This window comes from Arachis hypogaea, chromosome 5 (genome assembly GCF_003086295.3).
Source record: "Arachis hypogaea cultivar Tifrunner chromosome 5, arahy.Tifrunner.gnm2.J5K5, whole genome shotgun sequence".
Taxonomy (NCBI): domain Eukaryota; kingdom Viridiplantae; phylum Streptophyta; class Magnoliopsida; order Fabales; family Fabaceae; genus Arachis; species Arachis hypogaea.
In genome coordinates this window covers 95,491,126-95,511,598 of record NC_092040.1, presented here as the reverse complement: position 1 = coordinate 95,511,598, position 20,473 = coordinate 95,491,126, and the positions used below count along the sequence as shown (strand labels likewise).

At 37.5% G+C, this 20,473-nt stretch overlaps 1 non-coding gene across 1 annotated transcript; it reads left to right on the top strand.

Moving 5' to 3' along the window:
- The first annotated feature begins 10,857 nt into the window (after window positions 1–10,857).
- LOC112804174 (small nucleolar RNA R71) lies at window positions 10,858–10,965 on the top strand. The gene has a single exon (XR_003202794.1). It is a non-coding gene; the product is annotated as a small nucleolar RNA R71 (small nucleolar RNA).
- Window positions 10,966–20,473: the final 9,508 nt, after the last annotated feature.

Here is a 20,473-nt window from a genome sequence, read left to right as displayed (position 1 = left end):
CCCAACCCCGGAATTCTAACCAATGTTGATGCACATGTTTGCCTATTCCTTGTGAGATGACCCGAAGTTTGAATACTTCGGTTTACTTTTGTTGAGGTTGAACTTTGTGACAACCATTTATTAAAATTTGATTGAGCGTTATTAGTTGGTTTGGAACTATACTACCAACGTGAATATTTTTGTGAAATTATTTACCAACGATAATTCTACCCATCAGTCATGAAGATAGTTTAGTGGAATTTCTGAATAATAAATATTATGCATTTTAAAGTACCCATTTCCATTTTTCCAGTCTGTGCTTAAATCATATATTATATGAAAAAGTCTTTCTCTCTGATAAATTGTGGGAGCCCTTAAGTATACCATCAATAAACCTAAGTTTTCTAAATGAACAGGGTGATTGGAGTGCTCAGAAATACAACAAAGTATGAATACTTGAAGAAGATAACAAAAGTAGCAAGGTAGCTGAATTTTTGTCTTTTTCACGCCTAATTATGTAATCTCTGGATGCAACTCGCTGCCATCCTTGCAAGGATGGCTTGCCAGACCTGCAACAAGTAAAACACAAAGTGAGTGGCATGAAATTACACCAAACAAATAATAATAATGGGAATGAAAGTGGGATTTGGAACCTGTTAAGACTGGCAACGGACAAACCGCTATCCAAGGCTTCTCTACAAATATGCGAGCCAACAAATCCATTGCCTCCCAACACAAGTAACTTGAATTGCATTGAGTACATATTAGGTTACACTTATACACAAAAAATTAAGTAAAATAGAGTAAAAATAAATTCCAGTAGTAGAACAAAATGAATACCTTGTCTATTAGGAGCGGAGGTATGTTTACCATTTCAGCTTCTTCAACCTTGAAGGGTTCATCAATCTCATTACCATGTTTAGTAAAAGTGCATGCTCTCTGAGTCAAGATTTGAATAACACCAGCTCATCCCCCAACATAAGGAAAGAAGTTACAACTCCAAGATGCATGGAAATGCATAATCGAAGAATAACTAACTGATTAACTGATGCAACCAAAATTACACATCTTTTTTTTTATTCAAAATAAAAAGAACCAAGGACATTTTGCTAGCTCTAACTATAAAAATAATTCTAAATGCCTATGTTGATATGCACATAATAAGGTTATTTGGTTGGGGTAAAATGCATGCACCTTCAATGACAAATTTTCTGAATAGTTTTAATAGATATATTAAAGTATCATTTATTTTCACTAACAATTAACCTTTAACAAATATAAAATTTAAGAAGATTTTTAGAATGTACCTACCTAGAACAGTGATGGCAGGGAGAGAGAGAGAGAGAGAGAAGAGACACAATGACGACTGAGAAAGCAAAACCACAAACAAGAGAGAGCAGAGCAAAGAAGTGACGGGCGCAAGGAGCAAGAGAGTAGAATAATATTACCGCTATTACACCTCTAATTGTTCAATTTGTTTAGAATAGATGAAATTGATCATAATAGGTGAAAAAGCCCTAACAAAATAGATGAAACTAATCGGAATCTGGATTAGGGAAGAGTACCTGCTTGAGAACTTGATAAAGAAGATTGTGACGGCACCAAGATACCAGAAGACGAAGGCGATGGCGCCGCGAGCTAAAGACGACAACGGCGATGATGGCGCAGAAGACAACAACAATAACGGCACCGAGATCTCAAAGATGAAGGCAGCGGCGCAGCGAACTTAGTCAACGACGAAGACCCTGCGAGGAGAGGTGCTTCCAGTGGTGGTTACATCAGTAACTGTGTGAGAGGATGAGAGTGTTGTGGGTGAATTAGGGCCAATGAGGGCAGAATAATTTAGTAATTATTTTATTTAATTTAAATTAGCGACATATTAGTTTTATCATTATTTTTTACTAGTCTTTAATTCGGTCAATAAGGATTAAATTTTCAACCAATATAGTGACCACGACTTAGTGACTGAATTAGGGACCACATTTTTCCACCCTCTTTATTCTATTGGTTACAAAATCGGTCACCAAATAAAAATAGTGACCAATTTTGTAACCAGTAGCTTTAAATAAGTATTTATAGTTGGTTTGGAACTATACTACCAACGTGAATATTTTTGTGAAATTATTTACCAATGATAATTCTACCCATCAGTCATGAAGATAGTTTAGTGGAATTTCTGAATAATAAATATTATGCATTTTAAAGTACCCATTTCCATTTTCCCAGTCTGTGCTTAAATCATATATTATATGAAAATATCTTTCTCTCTGATAAATTGTGGGAGCACTTAAGTATACCATCAATAAACCTAAGTTTTCTAAATGAACAGGGTGATTGGAGTGCTCAAAAATACAACAAAGTATGAATACTTGAAGAAGATAACAAAAGTAGCAAGGTAGCTGAATTTTTGTCTTTTTCACGCCTAATTATGTAATCTCTGGATGCAACTCGCTGCCGTCCTTGCAAGGATGACTTGCCAGACCTGCAACAAGTAAAACACAAAGTGAGTGGCATGAAATTACACCAAACAAACAATAATAATGGGAATAAAAGTGGGATTTGGAACCTGTTAAGACTGGCAACGGACAAACCGCTATCCAAGGCTTCTCTACAAATATGCGAGCCAACAAATCCATTGCCTCCCAACACAAGTAACTTGAATTGCATTGAGTACATATTAGGTTACACGTATACACAAAAAATTAAGTAAAATAGAGTAAAAATAAATTCCAGTAGTAGAACAAAATGAATACCTTGTCTATTAGGAGCGGAGGTATGTTTACCGTTTCAGCTTCTTCAACCTTGAAGGGTTCATCAATCTCATTACCATGTTTAGTAAAAGTGCATGCTCTCTGAGTCAAGATTTGAATAACACCAGCTCATCCCCCAACATAAGGAAAGAAGTTACAACTCCAAGATGCATGGAAATGCATAATCGAAGAATAACTAACTGATTAACTGATGCAACCAAAATTACACATCTTTTTTTTGATTCAAAATAAAAAGAACCAAGGACATTTTGTTAGCTCTAACTATAAAAATAATTCTAAATGCCTATATTGATATGCACATAATAAGGTTATTTGGTTGGGGTAAAATGCATGCACCTTCAATGACAAATTTTCTGAATAGTTTTAATAGATATATTAAAGTATCATTTATTTTCACTAACAATTAACCTTTAACAAATATAAAATTTAAGAAGATTTTTAGAATGTACCTACCTAGAACAGTGATGGCAGGGGGAGAGAGAAAGAGAGAGAAGAGACACAATGACGACTGAGAAAGCAAAATCACAAACAAGAGAGAGCAGAGCAAAGAAGTGACGGCCGCAAGGAGCAAGAGAGTAGAATAATATTACCGCTATTACACCTCCAATTGTTCAATTTGTTTAGAATAGATGAAATTGATCATAATAGGTGAAAAAGCCCTAACAAAATAGATGAAATTAATTGGAATCTGGATTAGAGAAGAGTACCTGCTTGAGAACTTGATAAAGAAGATTGTGACGGCACCAAGATACCAGAAGACGAAGGTGGTGCACGAAATTGTGATCATCAATGGCGCCATCAACATGGTACGCTCAATTGCAATCTCAACTCTTTATCACAACTTCGCACAACTAACCAGCAAGTGCACTGGGTCGTCCAAGTAATAAACCTTACGCGAGTAAGGGTCGATCCCACGGAGATTGTTGGTATGAAGCAAGCTATGGTCATCTTGTAAATCTCAGTCAGGCGGATTCAAATGGTTATGGAGGATTGATAATTAAAAGATGAATAAAACATAAAAAAGATAGAGATACTTATGTAATTCATTGGTGAGAATTTCAGATAAGCGTATGGAGATGCTTTGTCCCTTCTGTCTCTCTGCTTTCCTACTGTCTTCATCCAAACCTTCTTACTCCTTTCCATGGCAAGCTGTATGTTGGGCATCACCGTTGTCAGTGGCTACAGTCCCGTCCTCTCAGTGAAAATGTTCAACACGCTCTGTCCCAGCATGGCTATTCATCTGTCGGTTCTCGATCATGTCGAAATAGAATCCAGTGATTCTTTTGCATCTGTCACTAACGCCCCACAATCGCGAGTTTGAAGCTCGTCACAGTCATTCAATCCCTGAATCCTACTTAGAATACCACAGACAAAGTTTAGACCTTCCGGATTCTCAAGAATGGCCGCCAATGGATTCTAGCTTATACCACGAAGATTCTGATTAAGGAATCCAAGAGATATCCACTCAATCAAAGGTAGAACGGAGGTGGTTGTCAGGCACACGTTCATAGGTGAGAATGATGATGAATGTCACAGATCATCACATTCATCAAGTTGAGGAACAAGTGATATCTTAGAACAAGAATAATTGGCTTTTAGCGGGGCTTTTAGCTTTTTGCCTTTGAACAGTTTTGGCATCTCACTTTATCCTTTGAAGTTCAGAATGATTGGCTTCTATAGGAACTCAGAATCCGGATAGTGTTATTGATTCTCCTAGTTAAGTATGATGATTCTTGAACACAGCTACTTCATGAGTCTTGGCCGTGGCCCAAAGCACTCTGTTTTCTACTATTACCACCGGATACGTCCATGCCACAGACACATAACTGGGTGAACCTTTTCAGATTGTGACTCAGCTTTGCTAGAGTCCCCAATTAGAGGTGTCCAGGGTTCTTAAGCACACTTTTTTTGCTTTGGATCACAATGGCGCCATCAACATGGTACGCTCAATTGCAATCTCAACTCTTTATCACAACTTCGCACAACTAACCAGCAAGTGCACTGGGTCATCCAAGTAATAAACCTTACGCGAGTATGGGTCGATCCCACGGAGATTGTTGGTATGAAGCAAGCTATGGTCATCTTGTAAATCTCAGTCAGGAAGATTCAAATGGTTATGAATGATTTATGAATAAAGCATAAAATAAAGATAGAGATACTTATGCAATTCATTGGTGAGAATTTCAGATAAGCGTATGGAGATGCTTTGTCCCTTCCGTCTCTCTGCTTTCCTACTGTCTTCATCCAATCCTTCTTACTCCTTTCCATGGCAAGCTGTATGTTGGGAATCACCGTTGTCAATGGCTACAGTCCCGTCCTCTCAGTGAAAATGTTCAACGTGCTCTGTCACAGCACGGCTATTCAGCTGTCGGTTCTCGATCATGTCGGAATAGAATCCAGTGATTCTTTTGCGTCTGTCACTAACGCCCCACAATCGCGAGTTTGAAGCTCGTCACAGTCATTCAATCCTTGAATCCTACTCAGAATACCACAGACAAGGTTTAGACCTTCCGGATTCTCTTGAATGCCGCCATCAATTCTAGCTTATACCACGAAGATTCTGATTAAGGAACCCAAGAGATATCCACTCAATCTAAGGTAGAACGGAGGTGGTTGTCAGGCACACATTCATAGGTGAGAATGATGATGAGTGTCACAGATCATCACATTCATCAAGTTGAGGAACAAGTGATATCTTAGAACAAGAATAAGCTGAATTGAATAGAAAAACAATAGTAATTGCATTAATACTCGAGGTACAGCAGAGCTCCACACCTTAATCTATGGTGTGTAGAAACTCCACCGTTGAAAATACATAAGAACAAGGTCTAGGCATGGCCGAGAGGCCAGCCCCCATGATCTAAGATAGCATAAGACTACTCAAAGATAGCTACCAAGATGTCTAATACAATAGCAAAAGGTCATATTTGTAGAGAACTAGTAGCTTAGGGTTTACAAAGATGAGTAAATGACATAAAAATCCACTTCCGGGCCCACTTGGTATGTGCTTGGGCTGAGCATTGAAGCATTTTCATGTAGAGACTCTTCTTGGAGTTAAATGCCAGCTTTTGTGCCAGTTTGGGCATTTAACTCCCATTCTTGTGCCAGTTCCGGCGTTTTACGCTAGAATTCTTGAGCTGACTTGGAACGCCTGTTTGGGCCATCAAATCTCAGGCAAAGTATGAACTATTATACATTGCTGGAAAGCTCAGATGTCTACTTTCCAACGCAGTTGAGAGCGCGCCAATTGGGCTTCTGTAGCTCCAAAAAATCTACTTCGAGTGCAGGGAGGTCAGAATCCAACAGCATCTGCAGTCCTTTTCAGCCTCTGAATCAGATTTTTGCTTAGGTCCCTCAATTTCAGCCAGAAAATACCTGAAATCATAGAAAAACACACAAACTCATAGTAAAGTCCAGAAAAGTGAATTTTAACTAAAAACTAATAAAAATATAATAAAAACTAACTAAAACATACTAAAAACATACTAAAAACAATGCCAAAAAGCGTATAAATTATCCGCTCATCACAACACCAAACCTAAATTGTTGCTTGTCCCCAAGCAACTGAAGATCAAATAAGATAAAAAGAAGAGAATATGCAATGAATTCCAAAAACATCTATGAAGATCAGTATTAATTAGATGAACGGGGCTTTTAGCTTTTTGCCTCTGAACAGTTTTGGTATCTCACTTTATCCTTTGAAATTCAGAATGATGGGCTTCTATAGGAACTCAGAATCCAGATAGTGTTATTGATTCTCCTAGTTAAGTATGAGGATTCTTGAACATAGCTACTTTATGAGTCTTGGCTGTGGCCCAAAGCACTCTGTCTTCCAGTATTACCACCGGATACATACATGCCACAGACACATAACTGGGTGAACCTTTTCAGATTGTGACCCAGCTTTGCTAGAGTCCTCAATTAGAGGTGTCCAGGGTTCTTAAGCACACTCTTTTTTCCTTGGATCACAACTTTATTTTTTTTCTTTTTCTTTTCCCCTTTTTTCGTTTTTTTTTGTATCCATTGCTTTTTCTTGCTTCAAGAATCATTTTTATGATTTTTCATATCCTCAGTAACATGTCTCCTTTTTCATCATTCTTTCAAGAGCCCACATTCATGAACAACAAATTCAAAAGACATATGCACTGTTCAAGCATACATTCAGAAGTTAAAGTATTGCCACCACATCAAAATAATTAATCTGTTATAAAATTCAAAATTCATGCAATTCTTCTCTTTTCCAATTAAGAACATTTTTCATTTAAGAAAGGTGATGGATTCATTGGACATTCATAACTTTAAGGCATAGACACTAAGACACTAATGATCATAAGACACAAACATAGATGATGAACATAAGCATAAAAATTTGAAAAACAGGAAAATAAAGAACAAGGAGATTAAAGAACGGGTCCACCTTAGTGATGGAGGCTTGTTCTTCCTCTTGAAGATCTTATGGAGTGCTTGAGCTCCTCAATGTCTCTTCCTTGCCTTTGTTGCTCCTCTCTCATGACTCCTTGATCTTCTCTAATTTCATGGAGGAGAATGGAATGTTCTTGGTGCTCCACCCTTAGTTGTCCCATGTTGGAACTCAATTCTCCTAGGGAGGTGTTGATTTGCTCCCAATAGTTTTGTGGAGGAAAGTGCATCCCTTGAGGCATCTCAGGGATTTCATGATGAGTGGGATCTCTTGTTTGCTCCATCCTTTTCTTAGTGATGGGCTTGTTCTCATCAATGAGAATGTCTCCCTCTATGTCAATTCCGACTGAATAACAGAGGTGACAAATGAGATGAGGGAAGGCTAACCTTGCCAAGGTAGAGGACTTGTCTGCCACCTTATAAAGTTCTTGGGATATAACCTTATGAACTTCTACTTCCTCTCCAATCATGATGCTATGAATCATGATAGCCCGGTTTATAGTAACTTCGGACCGGTTGCTAGTGGGAATGATTGAGCGTTGGATAAACTCCAACCATCCCCTAGCCACGGGCTTGAGGTCATGCCTTCTCAGTTGAACCGGCTTCCCTCTTGAATCTCTCTTCCATTGAGCGCCCTCTTCACAAATGTCTATGAGGACTTAGTCCAACCTTTGATCAAAGTTGACCCTTCTAGTGTAAGGGTGTTCATCTCCTTGCATCATGGGCAAGTTGAATGCCAACCTTACATTTTCTGGACTGAAATCTAAGCATTTTCCCCGAACTATTGTAAGCCAATTCTTTGGGTCTGGGTTCACACTTTGATCATGGTTCTTGGTGATCCATGCATTGGCATAGAACTCTTGAACCATTAAGATTCCAACTTGTTGAATGGGGTTGGTAAGAACTTCCCAACCTCTTCTTCGGATCTCATGTCGGATCTCCGGATATTCACTCTTTTTGAGTTTAAAAGGGACCTCGGGGATCACTTTCTTCATGGCCACAACTTCATAGAAGTGGTCTTGATGCACCCTTGAGATGAATCTCTCCATCTCCCATGACTCGGAGGTGGAAGCTTTTGCCTTCCCTTTCCTCTTTCTAGAGGTTTCTCCGGCCTTAGATGCCATAAATGGTTATGGAAAAACAAAAAGCAATGCTTTTACCACACCAAACTTAGAAGTTTTGCTCGTCCTCGAGCAAAAGAAGAAAGAAGATAGTAGAAGAAGAAGAAATAGAGGAGATGGAGGTGGCTTTGTGGTTCGGCCAAGGGGGAGAAGTAGTGTTTAGGTTGTGTGAAAATGAAGGAGTGAAGAAGGGTTTATATAGGGGTGGGAAGAGGGGTAAGGTTCGGTCATGGATGGGTGGGTTTGGGAGGAAAAGTGGTTTGAATTTGAATGCTGAGGTAGGTGGGGTTTTATGAAGGGTGGATGTGAGTGGTGAAGAGAATAATGGGATATGATAGGTGAGGGGTTTTGGGGGAAGAGGTGTTGAGGTGATTGGTGAATGGGTGAAGAAGAGATAGTGTGGTGGGGTAGGTGGGGATCCTGTGGGGTCCACAGATCCTGAGGTGTCAAAGAAAATTCATCCCTGCACCAAGTGGCGAGCAAAAATGCTCCTTCTGCCAATTCTAGTGTTAAACGCCGGCCTGGTGCCCATTTCTGGTGTTTAACGCCAGCTTCTTGCCTCTTCCTGGCGTTTAACGCCAATCTGGTGCCCCTTTCTGGCGTTAAACGCCCAGAATGGTGCCAGACTGGGCATTAAACGCCCATTTGCTGCCCTTACTGGCGTTTAAACGCCAGCAAGTTTTCTTCCAGGGTGTGCTATTTTTCTTTCTGTTTTTCACTCTGTTTTTACTTTTTTCAATTGATTTTGTGACTTTCCATGATCATCAACCTATAAAAAAGTAAAATAACAAAGGAAAATAGATAAATATAACATTGGGTTGCCTCCCAACAAGCGCTTCTTTAATGTCAGTAGCTTGACAGTGGGCTCTCATGGAGCCTCACAGATACTCAGAGCAATGTTGGAACCTCCCAACACCAAACTTAGAGTTTGAATGTGGGGGTTCAACACCAAATTTATAAGTTGGTTGTGGCCTCCCAACACCAAACTTAGAGTTTGACTGTGGGGGCTTTGTTTGACTCTGTTTTGAGAGAAGCTCTTCATGCTTCCTCTCCATGGTTACAGAGGGATATCCTTGAGCCTTAAACACAAGGGATTCTTCATTCACTTGAATGATCAATTCTCCTCTGTCAACATCAATCACAGCCTTTGCTGTGGCTAGAAAGGGTCTGCCAAGGATGATGGATTCATCCATGCACTTCCCAGTCTCTAGGACTATGAAATCAGCAGGGATGTAATGGTCTTCAACTTTTACCAGAACATCCTCTACAAGTCCATAAGCTTGTTTTCTTGAATTGTCTACCATCTCTAGTGAGATTCTTGCAGCTTGTACCTCAAAGATCCCAAGCTTCTCCATTACAGAGAGAGGCATGAGGTTTATGCTTGACCCTAGGTCACACAGAGCCTTCTCGAAGGTTATGGTGCCTAATGTACAAGGTATTGAGAACTTCCCAGGGTCCTGTCTCTTTTGAGGTAATTTCTGCCTAGTCAAGTCATCCAGTTCTTTGGTGAGCAAAGGGAGTTCGTCCTCCTAAGTCTCATTACCAAATAACTTGTCATTTAGCTTCATGATTGCTCCAAGGTACTTAGCAACTTGCTCTTTAGTGACATCTTCGTCCTCTTCAGAGGAAGAATACTCATCAGAGCTCATGAATGGCAGAAGTAAATCCAATGGAATCTCGATGGTCTCAGTGTGAGCCTCAGATTCCCATGGTTCCTCATTAGGGAACTCATTGGAGGCCAGTGGACGTCCATTGAGGTCTTCCTCAGTGGCGATCACTGCCCCTTCCTCCTCTCCAAATTCGGCCATGTTGATGGTCTTACACTCTCCTTTTGGATTCTCTTCTGTATTGCTTGGAAGAGTACTAGGAGGGAGTTCAGTAACTTTCTTACTCAGCTGACCCACTTGTGCCTCCAAGTTTCTAATGGAGGACCTTGTTTCAGTCATGAAACTTTGAGTGGTTTTGATTAGATCAGAGACCATGGTTGCTAAGTCAGAGTGGCTCTGCTTAGAATTCTCTGTCTGTTGCTGAGAAGATGATGGAAAAGGCTTGCCATTGCTAAACCTGTTTCTTCCACCATTATTATTGTTGAAACCTTGTTGAGGTCTCTGTTGATCCTTCCATGAGAGATTTGGATGATTTCTCCATGAAGGATTATAGGTGTTTCCATAGGGTTCTCCCATGTAATTCACCTCTTCCATTGATTGGTTTCCAGGGTCATAAGCTTCTTCTTCAGATGAAGCGTCCTTAGTACTGCCTGGTGCAGCTTGCATTCCAGACAGACTTTGAGAAATCATAATGACTTGCTGAGTCAATATTTTGTTCTGAGCCAATATGGCATTCAGAGTATCAATCTCAAGAACTCCTTTCTTCTGATTCGTTCCATTGTTCACAGGATTCCTTTCAGAAGTGTACATGAATTGGTTATTTGCAACCATTTCAATGAGTTCTTGAGCTTCTGTAGGCGTCTTCTTCAGATGAAGAGATCCTCCAGCAGAGCTGTCCAATGACATCTTGGACAGTTCAGACAGACCATCATAGAAGATACCTATGATGCTCCATTCGGAAAGCATGTCAGAAGGACACTTTCTGATCAATTGTTTGTATCTTTCCCAAGCTTCATAGAGGGATTCACCTTCCTTCTGTCTGAAGGTTTGGACTTCCACTCTAAGCTTACTCAATTTTTGAGGTGGAAAGAACTTTGCCAAGAAGGCATTGACTAGCTTTTCCCAAGAGTTCATGCTTTCTTTAGGTTGTGAGTCCAACCATATCCTAGCTCTGTCTCTTACAGCAAAAGGGAATAGCATAAGTCTGTAGACCTCAGGGTCAACCCCATTGGTCTTGACAGTGTCATAGATTTGCAAGAATTCAGCTAAAAACTGATGAGGATCTTCCAATGAAAGTCCATGGAACTTGCAATTCTGTTGCATTAGAGAAACTAATTGAGGCTTAAGCTCAAAGTTGTTTGCTCCAATGGCAGGGATAGAGATGCTTCTCCCATAAAAGTTGGGAGTAGGTGTAGTAAAGTCACCCAGCACCTTCCTTGCATTGTTGGCATTGTTGTTGTTTTCTTCTGCCATGTCTTCTTCTTTGAAGATTTCTGTTAGGTCCTCTACAAAGAGTTGTGCTTTAACTTCTCTTAGTTTTCGCTTCAAGGTCATTTCAGGTTCAGTGTCAGCCTCAACAAGAATGCTTTTTTCTTTGCTCCTGCTCATATGAAAGAGGAGAGAACAAGAAAATATGGAATCCTCTATGTCACAGTATAGAGATTCCTTGAGGTGTCAAAGGAAAAGAAAAATAGAAGGAAGAGGTAGAAAAATTCGTACTTAGAAAGATAGAGTTCGAATTGTACATGTTAGTCCATAAATAGAAGGATATGAGAAGAGGGGAAGAAATTTTCGAAAATAAATTAAAAAGATTTTAAAAATATTTTGAAAATTGATTGATGATTTTCGAAAACTAAGATTGAGAAAGAAGTAAAGTGATTTTTGAAAAAGATTTTGAAATTAGAAATAAAAAAGAAATGATTGAAAACTTATTTTGAAAAAGATGTGATTAAAAAGATATGATTGAAAAGATATAGTTTTAAAAAGATATGATTGAGAAGATATGATTTGGAAAAACAATTTAAAAAGATTTGATTTTTAAAATCAATGACTTGGCTAACAAGAAAAGATATGATTCAAACATTAAACCTTTCTCAACAGAAAAGGCAACATACTTGAAATGTTGAATCAAATCATTAATTGTTAGCAAGTATTTTTGAAATTGGAAAGAAATTGATTTTGAAAATATATGATTGAAAAGATATGATTTGAAAAAGATTTGATTTTAAAAAATTATGAAAACTTGAAAAAAATTTGAATTGAAAAAATTATGCTACCCTTTTGGGCGTTAAACGCCCAGCCAGGTACCCTGGCTGGCATTTAAACGCCAGTTTTCCTTCCTCACTGGGCGTTTTGAATGCCCAGCTTTTTCTGTGTAATTCCTCTACTGTATGTTCTGAATCTTCAATTCTCTGTATTATTGACTTGAAAAGACACAAATTAAGAATTTTTTGGATTTTTAATGATGAGGAATAATCAAAATGCAACTAAAATCAAATAAGCAATGCATGCAAGACACCAAACTTAGAAGTTTGTATACTATTGACACTAACAAATTGAAAATGCATATGAGAAACAACAAAACACTCAGGACAAGAGAATTTAAAGATCAGAGCAAGTAAATCATCAAGAACAACTTGAAGATCAATGAAGACACATGATAAATGCAAGAAGAACAGAAACATGCAATTGACACCAAACTTAAAATGAGACACTAGACTCAAACAAGAAATATTTTTGGTTTTTATGATTTTGTAATTTTTTTGGTTTTTTTTTCGAAAATTATATGGAGAAGAAAATAAAGAGATTCAAAATTTTTAATAAGAATTCCAGGAATCATGCAATGTTAGTCTAAAGCTTTAGTCTAAAGGAATTAGACATGGCTAGCCAAGCTTCAACAGGACATTACATTCAAGAGCTAAATTGATGAAGATCAATCAGCTTTGGTGATGATAAGATCATCACCTTGAAACACTAGAATTCATTCTTAAAAATTCTGAAAAATACCTAATTTAAGCAACAAGATGAACCGTCAGTTGTCCAAACTCAAACAATCCCCGGCAACGGCGCCAAAAACTTGGTGCATGAAATTGTGATCATCAATGGCGCCATCAACATGGTACGCTCAATTGCAATCTCAACTCTTTATCACAACTTCGCACAACTAACCAGCAAGTGCACTGGGTCGTCCAAGTAATAAACCTTACGCGAGTAAGGGTCTATCCCACGGAGATTGTTGGTATGAAGCAAGCTATGGTCATCTTGTAAATCTCAGTCAGGCAGATTCAAATGGTTATGAATGATTTATGAATAAAGCATAAAATAAAGATAGAGATACTTATGCAATTCATTGGTGAGAATTTCAGATAAGCGTATGGAGATGCTTTGTCCCTTCCGCCTCTCTGCTTTCCTACTGTCTTCATCCAATCCTTCTTACTCCTTTCCACGGCAAGCTGTATGTTGGGCATCATCGTTATCAATGGCTACAGTCCCGTCCTCTCAGTGAAAATTTTCAACGCGCTCTGTCACAGCACGACTATTCAGCTGTCGGTTCTCGATCATGTCGAAATAGAATCCAGTGATTCTTTTGCGTCTGTCACTAACGCCCCACAATCGCGAGTTTGAAGCTCGTCACAGTCATTCAATCCTTGAATCCTACTCAGAATACCACAGACAAGGTTTAGACCTTCTGGATTCTCTTGAATGCCGCCATTAATTCTAGCTTATACCACGAAGATTCTGATTAAGGAACCCAAGATATATCCACTTAATCTAAGGTAGAACGGAGGTGGTTGTCAGGCACACGTTCATAGGTGAGAATGATGATGAGTGTCACAGATCATCACATTCATCAAGTTGAGGAACAAGTGATATCTAGAACAAGAATAAGCTGAATTGAATAGAAGAACAATAGTAATTGCATTAATACTCGAGGTACAGCAGAGCTCCACACCTTAATCTATGGTGTGTAGAAACTCCACCGTTGAAAATACATAAGAACAAGGTCTAGGCATGGCCGAGAGGCCAGCCCCCATGATCTAAGATAGCATAAGACTACTCAAAGATAGCTACCAAGATGTCTAATACAATAGCAAAAGGTCCTATTTGTAGAGAACTAGTAGCTTAGGATTTACAAAGATGAGTAAATGACATAAAAATCCACTTCCGGGCCCACTTGGTGTGTGCTTGGGCTGATCATTGAAGCATTTTCGTGTAGAGACTCTTCTTGGAGTTAAACGCCAGCTTTTGTGCCAGTTTGGGCGTTTAACTCCCATTCTTGTGCCAGTTCCGGCGTTTTACGCCAGAATTCTTGAGCTGACTTGGAACGCCTGTTTGGGCCATCAAATCTCGGGCAAAGTATGGACTATTATACATTGCTGGAAAGCCCAGGATGTCTACTTTCCAACACAGTTAAGAGTGCACCAATTGGGCTTCTGTAGCTCCAGAAAATTTACTTCAAGTGAAGGGAGGTCAGAATCCAACAACATCTGCAGTCCTTTTCAGCCTCTGAATCAGATTTTTGCTCAGGTCCCTCAATTTCAGCCAGAAAATACCTAAAATCACAGAAAAACACACAAACTCATAGTAAAGTCTAGAAAAGTGAATTTTAACTAAAAACTAATAAAAATATAATAAAAACTAACTAAAACATACTAAAAACATACTAAAAACAATGCAAAAAAAGCGTATAAATTATCCGCTCATCAAGAATTATCCTGCATAATAATATAGAAAAATAATTATAATTTGAAAACGTACAACAAGAAAAGTATAATTAACATATTAATAACACATACAATATCAGAGCAGCATAGGATAATTCAAGCTACTCTTCTTTACATATCACCAAAAACATAAAATAAAAAACAAAACAATACTATGCTTGAATAAAAAATAAACCAAAGTACTGTATACCCTTTTGCCTTCAAAAGACAATCACATTCAAGGGGATACTATAAGTCATCATAAATTACATAATTAAAAAACCAACACAACTTCACACTAAATGAGAAGTAAAATAAAAAACTCAAGTGCATTATGCAAGTGACAAGCAATAACATTTTCCTTCCTTTTTCCTTTAACATTATAAAAAGCTCAAACTTTGCCCAGTATGGGTAAGGAGGCACCAAAACAGAGTATTCAAGTAGTACATTCAATAACACAAATCACAGCTTCCATCTCCTTCAATTTCAGTTCAAATTAAAAAGATTTGGCTGCCTTCTAAGTTCTAACAATAAAAATTTTAAACTCAACAGTAGATATTCAGAATCCTAATTAACAATATATAAACAAATATTATGGAATAAGAAAAAACTGGTCATACCATATTTATGTTTGGAATATGAGTTGATCCATGAGCGCTATTCGCATCAATTGGAGAATGTTGGGAATTTTGTAACAAAGCTTCAATTTCTTCCGGCCTCATTCCAGGTTCAGATTGCGGAACTAGTAACTTAATCATGTTTCGCAATCTATAAGCTCAGCCTCTTGGTGCTGCTGTCTGGCCTCTTGGTGCTGCTGTTTGCCCTTCAGGTTTCCAATTTCAGCCTTCAAAGATGTGACTTCCTCTTGGTGTTGTTGCTTGAGTTCAGAAATTTCTGCATGCTTTTTTAAGTCACTTCATGTAACAGATCTTCCATAGCACCTAACCTGGCCTGGTTATTCTTTTCCAAATAAAGACTCAAAAGCTTCCTAATCTGTTTCACCAGCAGCTTGCCGGTTTTGGAAGTCTTCCTAATTAGAAGAAACATTTAAAATGGAATTAGTTACCATATCCTAAATTTGATTTATAATAATTAATAATTCAATGAACTCTCATACAATTGCATCTTGTGTTTCCTGATCAACTTCCTTCCTTTTCCGACTTGTTCGAGTAGCAATGAACATTTCAAACCTTTTTGGTTCCTCATTTGTTTCCTCTGTCGCGCGCTACAAAATAAAGTGTTAAATAAGTAAGACTATAACCACATAAGTAAAATTAACTAAATAAATTGCAGCATGAATATTAAATAAGTATACCAGAGCCGCTCGTACTCTTTCGAAATTGATTGGCCCCATGCGATGTAGAAACTTTTGCTGTTCTTTATGTTTCTTGTTCTTTTCACTTATTGACTATAATTGAATAAAAAGTTAGCACATATTTACAGAGAACAATATAATTAAATTTTGCTTTAGCAAGTAGAATTACAGCAAACAAAATAGCAGTAGATATAATTACACAAAATAAAATTACAAAAAATAAAATTACACAAAATAGAACTACAGAAAATAGAATTGCAGCAAATCAAAATTACAGCAAACAAAGTAGCCATAAATAGAATTGTACAAACAGAAATTCAGAAGTTCAGAATGGAACTGGCACTTTCATTCCACCTACTCCTGCCATATTAGTTTAAAACTCTCCAAATTATTGTCACAGAATGAAACTCGAATGGAGTCCAAAAACTATCATCAATTTCAAACGGCTTGCCGGGTTAGAATAATGCCAATTATTGGAAATTTGGAATACACTATAAGAAAAAGCAGCAATATATCCAAAGAAAATTCAATTCAGCTCAAGAACCTACCTCTGATCCCTTTTTCTTTAAATTTATGTTTAAATCTTCAGCATATATATTGAATATCAAGACAGAATATGTGTTTGTACAGCATGAGAGAGGACAGTTTCCCACATTATCAATTCAATTTTCAATATTTTTCTTATGTCTTAACAAATACAAATATATTTACAATTAAAGTACTAACTATTTTACCTGGATTATAGGATGACTCCAATTGTAGATCAATTTTATGAATTGACTTTCTAGTATTTATGTCGGTCGATTTTTCACCATATCTTTGATAATATCAAAGGGAACAAAGTGCTTCTGCTTAATCTTTCCCTTGAACCGCTTCTAAGCATCCCGAATTTCCTAGATCACCCACTTTTCTCAACTATCTGGGAAGATAAACTTGGTCTGCATGATATCAACAATGTTATATGCACCTTACTATATTTAAAAAAATCGACATTCAATAATAACAGAAGAGTCTTACATTAACATAGTTCCACGTGAATTTCTTAGTTTTAGGAGTTACAGCATGCCAACTAGTGTATAAAAGATTAACAAATCATTTATTTCTACCAATTGTGCCTACAAAACTAGTTAAATTAGAGTACACACTTTGATCGGTGGGTCCTACTGGCTGTCCAATATAAAAAATAACTTCTTCCCATTGTTCCATAGTTCTTGCATAAATCTCTTTGCAAGTTGTTTTTTCCCAAGTTTTCTTCTTCTTTGGCTCTCCTAGTTTCATGCATTAGGAAAAAATTAAGGAGTAATTAGTGATGCCAAGTACAAAAATTAAGCATTATGATTTACAAAAGAATATAAAAAATGATAGAAACATATTACCTTCGTCATCATCAATGTCCTCCATCACATGTGAATAATAATTTTCATCTACTGGCAAGCTATCTCCCACATCATCACTTAGTTCAGAGCTTAGTCCGTCAATTTCTATATCTATCCCATTTTCTTTTAAGAATTCATCAAAAGTTGTAGCCCTTACCCTTGGCTTACTCTTTTCCTTTCTTGATCCGTCTTGCTCCGACATTAAATCTTCAGCTTCTGAGGTAGTGTTTGAACTTGGAAAAGTAGTGTCATGTTGCCTTTTTTTAATCCTACCATGTGTGACTTGAATGATTTGCTGCTGCCCTTCGTTGATTGTGGACTGAGTAGAATTTGCACAACTTCGCTATTGGCTTACACTTGTTGGCACGCTATTATTCATATTACGAATTGCATCGAGCTTCCTTTTAAGTTCCTCTGCACCGAACTTTGTAAGCTTAGAATTGTTCAAGCCTTGTGTTGACGGTTCACGTTGCACTTTATGCTTCTTTTTCTCAGCCATAGTTTCAGTCAAGTGATTCTTTCTTTTTTTTTTGGCTATTGCACAGGAATGCTCGGCTGTTGTTCCAAGGGTTTAGGTGTGAAATTCCTTCTTTTGTTGATTGTGTTGACTGTGCTTTGTAAATGAGTAAAATCCAACTTCTTTGACATAGATTTCTTTACTCCTTTGGTTGCACTCAACTCTTTTTAACTGTCGATTACATCCAACCTTGGCATAGTTTCCTCTTTGTCATTAGGTGATGCGCCTTGCATCTCATATTGCTTGCGTTCATTTACAATTTTTTGTCTCTTGGCTTCAAATTGTCGAAGCAAATTCTTACTTGATGTTGCTTTAAGATCAATAAATTCTTTATTCCTACAGAAATAAATTAGTTAACTCGAGTTAATATAAGCAATAAAGTGACATATCCTATAAGAAACACTAACAAAATGAGAAATTAAAACAAAAATATGACTTACAAATAAAAAGGTGAAGAAAACTTAGGTATATATATCTACATATTAAGCAATAAATTGCTTAGGCTGACCCATCAGAATCAGAATCTTCAAAGAAATATGCCTCATATTCTTCGGCAGAAGTCACTTGGGGAACCGTTTCAATAACTGTAGGTCGTAGATCATTCCTCTCCAGAATAAGTTCACCATCATCAGCTAGTATGGCAGGGCTCGTTATATGCTCGTGTTGTTCACTATAGAAGGTTTGACAGGCCTCAGACTCAGATTCATCACTTGTTTTGAATAAGTCTCTTGGGATAGTTTCCATAACATAATGTTTGTTATGTTCATATGGATCTTGCACATAAAAACATTGATGTGCTTGAGATGCTAGTATGAAAGGTTCATTCTGGTAGCATTTCTTATTGAAGTAAACAAATGTAAGACCATACTCTTCTCTCCCAAAATCATACCACTCACATCGAAATAATACAACCTTAAAACGCCCAAAATAGTCTAACTCTACTATCTCAAACAACCTGCCATAATAAGCTACAGTGTCTTGAATTGGACTTTTATCTTTAGTACTTGTGAAGCTTGAAGTTAAAGCAGTTAATGTGACACCACTATTTTGTGTTTTTCTCCTTGCCTCACGCTCCATAGTGTGAAACCTATTTTCATTAATTATATATCTAGAAAATCTTCTTGCAATAGAGCTTGGACCTCGAGATAATTCTTTTAGCCAAATAGGCACATCTAGATCCCTTGTCTGAGTTTCAAACCACTGCGAGAAGGTTTTACTGTGAACTTTTGCTTTTCTCCATTTCGTTCCCCACTTTAGTTCAGGCTCTTTGTAGTTAATAATAGTTATGTTTGATCGGAAAAAATATAAAATGCACTTGATTTAGTGAATAAACATAAGTTTTATTAAGTTACCTAACATAATCTGCAACTTCTTCACAATTGTGTAATACATACACATGGGCTTGAGCATTTGATATGTCATCGAGATTAATTGGTTCTTCATTTCCCACGCCTAATGAATGACCTTTGTCAGAAAACAACTTTGACGGTACAACTTCATCTTCGTTAGGATCATCATCATTCCAAGGTCGCTTATTAAGTCTTGTTCGCACACTTCCATGCAACTATCTAGAGCAGAAAGTTAAGCACTCTTCAACCAGATATGCCTCTACAATAGAACCTTCAGGGCGAATTTTGTTGCGAACATATGACTTTAATTTATACATGTACCTTTCTGGTGGATACATCAAATAAAATTGTACCGGACCACCCAATCTCACCTCATTTGCTAAATGAATGGGAAGATGAACCATTATGTCAAAAAAATAGGGGAAAAGATCCTCTCAAGGTGGCATAATATTTCTACAATCTTTAACTCCAGTAGATCTATCTCTTCTTGTGTGATGAACTTTTGGCATAAGCGACAAAAAAAAGAACTTAGTCGAATCAACAAAATCGCCACATGATCAGGAAGGATGCTTTTAATTGGTATTGGTAGTAAATAGTGAAGCATAAAGTGAGTCCCACGTGGGTCTTATACCCAGAAACTTTTCTTTCTCATAGATGTACACAGCGTGATATATTCAAAGCACTACCATCAGGTAGCTTCGTTGTCTTTAAAACACCACAAAAAATTTACTTCTCTGCAGCAGTCATAGAAAAGCATGCCTTTGCCAACTTTGTTCTCTTGCCATTATTCACCTCCTTTGGTTGAAGATTTTTCCAGATCCCCAAATCTTTTAAGTGATATCGAGCATTCAAATGGTCTTTTGTCTTTCCTAGGATATCCGAAAGAGTGTCAATTACACTGTCAAGTATGTTCTTCTCTATGTGCATGACATCTAAGTTGTGATGCAGTGGATTCTTATGCCAGTAAGGCAATTTAAAGAAAATTGATCTTTTTTTCCAATTCTGTGGAAAACTATTTGATGTACTTTGCTTCTTCCCAAAAATATTCTCAACATTTTGTAACATCTCAAAAATTTCCATTCCTTCTAAAATAGGTGGAGGGGGTCTTAATTCATGCTTCCCATTAAAAGACCTTGTATTGGTTCTCCATGAATGATCCATGGGTAAAAAGACATGATGGTCTATATAAACTGTCTTCCGACTATGTTTTAGTTGTAGAGAAGAGGTATTCTTGTTGCAACAAGGGCGAGCCAATTTTTCCTTTGTACTCCACCCAGACAACATGGCATACGCAGGAAAATCGTTGATTGTCCACA